The sequence below is a fragment of the Rhipicephalus microplus genome, chromosome X (genome assembly GCF_043290135.1).
Source record: "Rhipicephalus microplus isolate Deutch F79 chromosome X, USDA_Rmic, whole genome shotgun sequence".
NCBI classification, from domain to species: domain Eukaryota; kingdom Metazoa; phylum Arthropoda; class Arachnida; order Ixodida; family Ixodidae; genus Rhipicephalus; species Rhipicephalus microplus.
The window spans coordinates 325746778-325753114 of NC_134710.1; positions in this window are offsets into that span (position 1 = coordinate 325746778).

Consider the following 6337-nt stretch of genomic DNA (forward strand, 5'->3'; position numbering starts at 1 on the left):
GCTTCGCTGTCTTTCCTGCTTACCCTTCTTTCGATTTCCTCCCGTCCACATAGTTTTTAATATACCGTTTCTGGCTATTTCGAGAGAAAAAAGATTGTTCCGCCTGATGAAAAAATGCGCCCAGGAGTTGGCGTAGCTTTTGCACCCCACGTATTTACTTTTTATATTATAGACGCTTTATACTAACAACTGTGCCTTTTATTCAAAAATCGCGGGTCGTCCGGCCCAAAATGAGGTGACGGGATTTTTCCATGTTTTTGAATCAAATGAATCTTTGCAGGTGTCGATTGGTTTTCAGAGAACAGTCCTTATACAAATTTAACTCACAAAAAAGTCCCTTTTCATTTCACTTCTGCTAATTAGCAATCCATCCTTATGCCTGTTATGTAGTTCAAGTAAACCTCCAATGAATGAAGTAACGTAATTGTCGAGTGCTTGTTTCTTTGACACAAGCATAAAGATAACCAGCAGAGAATGAAGTAAGGAACGTGAAAAAAAGACAAAGGTGAGAGCATTTTCAGTTATTTTATATTTCAGTACAAAATAGCAGGGAAGCTAGAAAGAACGCCTGCTGTAGGGTCAAGTGTATTGTAAAACTGTCATTTAGGTGTGAAATCAGCAAAGTGGACAAAAGGGAACCAAACCTGTCATCGGAAGGTCACTGGTTCAGTCTCGGCCGGCGGCAAGCTGTCGTTTTGTGCACTTCAATTTTTTTATATATTTATATCAGAATTATTAGATTATGCTCAAGACAGTACAGTTAATGTTTCCGGCTTCTTTTTTTGGCTTGATTATCTGCTGATTTTCACTTGGTGTAGCTTGGAGTCGTCTTCACTCCTAGCTTAATTTTAACGTGGTCCTGTCACGTCAATTCATTGTGCTGTGTTTCATGGTGCTTTGTAAACTTGGTTACCTTAACTGTGCGTGCTCAGATTTGGGCGCACATTAAAGAACCCCAGGTGGTATCAACAGTATTGTGTATTTGCACTACTTTAATAAAGCTATGTGAAATGTATGACACTCAAACATACTCGCAAGTCCGTGCAATAAACAATTATTGGGCGCCATCCAAGAACTTCTGAACTGGCATGAGCGAACAGCTTTTTTAACTGGCGATCCATTTTGGATATGGTGTATGACATGTAAGATTTGCTATCATATGCTAAATGCTGTTGCATATATAATCTCTCTAAACCTGTTGTATGACAGGAGTGTCCGAAGAAACTCAACCTGCACAGGTACACAGTAACAAATAATAAGTAGAATCATTATACAATAGAAACTGATGGAGAAAAATTCTAATCAACATAAATCTCTCTATTTAATCTGCCATAGGTGTAACCCCTCGTTCAATGCCCCACTGACAGAAAGCCAAGTGACAACTTTCGATTAAGCCCAGGAGCCGGGCCTGGTCTAGCGTTACAACATGGCTTCACAAGTTTAATCTGAACAGTCGCGCCTCCCTTAGGGGAGGACGTGACTATATTAATTAAAAAAGATTGATTGGAATGTATTAACACGTCTGAGGTGCAGTCGAACAGACTCAAGCTTTTACGCATTATGCGCATAGTGCATGACGTGAGAGCGCAGGAAGACTACGCAAATTCGTTGCTATAAACTCACGTCCCACCACCTCAAACCCAATGGACCATGAAGTCGACAATGTGTGGGCCAGTCAATAGTAGCAAAGCTTGGTTATTATAAAAATAACCGGACAATCATTTCGCTTGAAAAGAGTTGCTGCGTCCACCTCGGAGGTACAGTGGTTACGGTTCGACCTCGACCGTGGTGGTCAAATTCTGAGGGAGACAAAATTCTAGAGGTCTGTATACTGTATGATGTCGGGCACTTTAAAGAACGCTAAATGGTCGACAATTACAGTTCACTCCACTATGGCATGTCTCATAACAACATCATGTTGTTGGTACGTAAAGTCCCAGGTATATTATAATAAACAGCTTCAAAATATATGTTGCTCTCTCACTCTTTCTACCTTGTCTCCTACAAATCAGAGCAATAAGCTTCAGAAAGCTAGCCCTAACCGAGACTTGTATATTTTTCTTGATGGTTGGCTCTTCAATTTTGTGTCTAACTGTCGACACACCTGGGCGTTAGTTGGTGTGAAAGGGTTAGCGAAGGCTAGCATTCCATCTCTACATCGACGGAAAACGGCGGAGGTGAAATAATCTCCGGCAGGAACAGTATACAGGCCTCTTAGCTGAGACTAATGGACGCCCGCCACAGTGGCAACCTAAGTGCTTGTGGCTTAGCAACAACAAGAGGAACAATAACTCAGCGTGAAAAAACCTCTGTCTCACAAGAGAAGGCTGGTCGAAGCTTTCGTCACGGTGGACTTTTTTAGTTTTCTTTTTTTTACCTTTCTCCCTTCGAAGATATATACACTTAATCGAACTTCACTAAATAGACACGCCGTATACCCTGAATTGTGAGGATGCGTATATTTCATCGAGTTTACCCCGAGCTTGAGGTTTTTTTCTCCGTATTTTATTAGTTTTATAGCTCGTGCCAACAGCTCTTGGAATCAAATTCGGCGTGACGCTGTTGCACATAGTGTGCTATGCTGAACGAAACACGAAATAAAGAAGGAAGGCGCTCACTAGTCGCCACGTTCTCGTGTTCTGTTGGCATGTGGAAATCTAGGAAAGTGTTCAGGGGATGTTGCCGATTTCTTTAGGTACACTTGCTGTAGTCTATGTGGAGGGCGCAATATCCAGCATGATCCCTCGAAGTTGTCTATAGCTCAATCAGACATTCTTAGGGGGGTTTATAGTGTTGTAGTGGCCTCATGGTCGCACAGTAGCAGCTAGACACCCTTTTCTATATTTGCAGCGAAAACCTATCGCACTGTATGCGGGAAAAGAAAGTGTTGCGAAAGTGAGCGACAAAGCAGTACTTGCACAATCACAGAAGTTAGGTTTGTTGTTTGTCCTTCAGGAGTGTACTCGATGATGATTGATATGTAGGATTTAACGTCCTAAAACCACCATTAAATATAAAAGTTGCTGTAGAGGCTTCAGAAATTTTGACCCCCTGGGGGTTCTCTAACGTTGAGAGGCGTACTCGCTTCTCTATGCTGATTTCCAGCAACGCTCGCGTACGGCACAACGTTATTGACCCGGACAAGCAAAAAAAAGTTATAACACCACTCAACGCACCGACATCTCGACACTCTCCAGCGTCAACGTCAAACTGCCTCAATTTTAGGCTGAGGATCCTGCGGTGTGGTTTATTAGGGTAGAATCACTGTCTGCTGCATGTCGCATCATGGCAGATTCGACTAAATACCATTACGTGGTGAGCAGTCTGCCGCCATCAAGCGTGACTGAAATTCGAAACTTGTTGCTTTTACCACCGGCAGACGAGGTATACAAGTCGTTGAAGGCAACACTCATTCACAGTGTCATGCCCTCCAAAACCAACGGCTGCAACAGCTTCTGTATGAAGCGAACCTTGGCGAGAGAACGCCAAGTTGGCTGTTTCGTCATATGCAGCAATTATTTGGCAACAAAGTGAATGGTCTTGACAGCTTATACACTACTCCGAGAAATATTTACATAGAAAATTCTCCCGAACGTCAGAATGGTCCTCAGAACGTGCCTCAAACGAGAACAATCTAAGCTGACAGAGTTAGCCGACAAGCTTATGGCGGTAGCCCCCACATCAGTCATGGGTGTCACGAGTGAAGCGTCTCTGCAAGAGCAGTTCCACAAGATGTAGAGAAACTCCTCGCGTCTGACAGACTCCGTGGCCGCTCTCCACACAGCGTCGCGCTCAACCTCTCAAAGTTCTTCGCCATCGCCTATGAAATGTGAAAAACTATTTCAGTACCATCGCGAGTTCGGCAACGCTGTGTGCAAATGCCTACCACCCTGCGAGTTCTTGGGAAACACCATGGGAAGGCTCTGAGAGTGACCAGTGCTGCTGCCTTAGAAGAACGTCACTCGTCATTCTTCTTCCTAAACGACCTAAACAGCGGCTTCCGTTAAAGCCACTTAAAATAGGGGAGCGTCCAAAGCGCCGGCTCCCACGTGGGCCTTCTGCGATGAATGGCAGCGCCATGCCGCTGCTGCGCCGGACCCGTGGACTTTATGCGCTCGTGTACGCTGAAAGCGATGGCCGCCTGCTACGCATTGTAGGTTTGTTCACTGGGTTTTCCCCAATACCACTGGAAGTCTACTTCCTGTTATTATTGCGGTGTGGGATGATGCTTACCGACCTTTAAGCGTTATGTTAATTCCTGGGGCAACAAGAGAATGCAAAAACTCAAGTGTCAAGCGACCTCAGCGAGGTTCATGGCTCTAGTGATAGAGCTTGAAAACGTTGGTGCATGCGCCCAAACGCGCAAAATGAACAGGCATATGAAAGGAACGAAAAGAAACTTGTTCGCACAGCTAATCGAGCAATGGCGTTCCGCTTACAACGATCAATTGTAGGCATATTAGCCGGGGGAGTGGGGGGGCCAGGGGGGCTACTATTTTAGCGTGCAGACTAAAGTGACCACTGATAAAAGTTAAAGGGACTGAGCCCCCCCCCCTTGCCCCCATTTTCGACAGTGGTTACTTCAGGCTGCACGCTGGAGAAACCATTAGGGCGAAGTTTTTCATCACAGCAGTAATCCGTTAATTTTGTTCTTACGGAAGAATGAAAATGTTACGAGGCAATGTTGCAACATATTGAAATTTTGCCAATATTTCCGCTGTGATGATTTTTCTTTGCGGTGCGGGTCGCCTATGCGACACTTTCGCGTCTTCTGCTGTAGTATTGCAGAGCGGGCAAGCGCTAGGCAGGGGCCCCATAATAATACATATATTGTTCATTTTTCTATTCTCGTGTGATTTCTTGATGAAGTTACAGAGGGGAACGAGCAATATTCTTTATGGATTTGCCAAAGCATTCGGTGCAACTAGAAGATAATTTTATTCAAAAAGGATATATAATCACCCCTGCAATGTCGAATCCGTTGCGTATGGTTGAGTGTGACGAAGCGTTTTTCATATTTAAGTTTTTCCGTACTGAAGCGCCAAAAAATGTTTCCGCTTTAGTCTCGGATAAACCTGAGCAGCCTTGCTTATGGTACCTTGGAGCCATAGCGGCAGCTTGCAAAATGACCACGAATAATGCAGTGGGCTCGAGCTCAGTGAGAAGCCCAGTTTTTAAGCTTTCCTTATGATTTGACCCACCGGACCAGGTAGAAAGTGAAAGACTGTGGTTTCAGCACTATAGGCTTAGTTAAGAGTCGGGATAATTGGTTTGACACAACTAGAATGTTCTTTTACAGCTAAAAATACATCTCTAATATGCACACACGTCCAGTACTGCTCATTTCTCTCTATTTCTCTCTCTCTCAGAAAGTATGAACTTAGAGAGATGTATACGCGCACAAACTACCTAACACCGTTATGCTGCTGATGGAAATATCTTATTATTCTCGCAATCTATCTCTCCAACTGCTACAAGTAGCCACGGCTTATGTGATTGGAAGCTAGCCTACTTCAATTATAATTAAAGGTGATCACTCCGGCTTTGTGACGTCATGTGACAAGCAGGCAAGCTTGTATCACACAGAAAGTTTCAAATGACAACGAACCAATGGCAAACACTATGTGGTATTGAAAATAGTTCATTCCCTTATTTTTTACGTGGTCGTGCATAAAAGGTCATCACGCAATAGATCATTTTCTTGTCATTTGTTGCCTCGGGTAACAAGCTGGTGCTGTGTGCATAACAAAGACTGTTTACATCAATCATATACAGCTAACAAACATTTAGAAAGGCAGCAACTAGGGATAGTTTAACGTTATAATAACCCGAATTTCGTTATTTCAAAGGAAAGTTTCTTTTACACCGTTTGTATTGGCGTATTTATGCTGGTGTCTGGGAGCACCTTAAGAGATGGTAATACAAATACAATGAGTGTAAACGATGTATTACGCCCCTGAAACCAGAACCCATACATTTTTAAAGGAACGGTTGATAAACTGATAGTAATTAATTACCAGCAATTTAACAAAACCAATTTGGTATTAATTAAATGCCCTAGAAACAGTATTTAGTGTAATAAAAAACAAGGCAAATTATTATATACAAAAGTTTGAATATGCGCAAGAAAGTGTAATACTTATTATGAAAAAAAAATAACAGCAATCATTCATTGAAAAAATTTTGTTGATCGCTCCGTCATAGGAATCGGCATGTAACATGACAGTAAAACGCTCCTTTAGAGGGGTAAATAAATGTTTACTATGCATTGATAAATGAGGGTTCGCCGAATGTATCTTTTGGTGTTTGGCAGTTATAGGCCCGTTCAACGTGACTA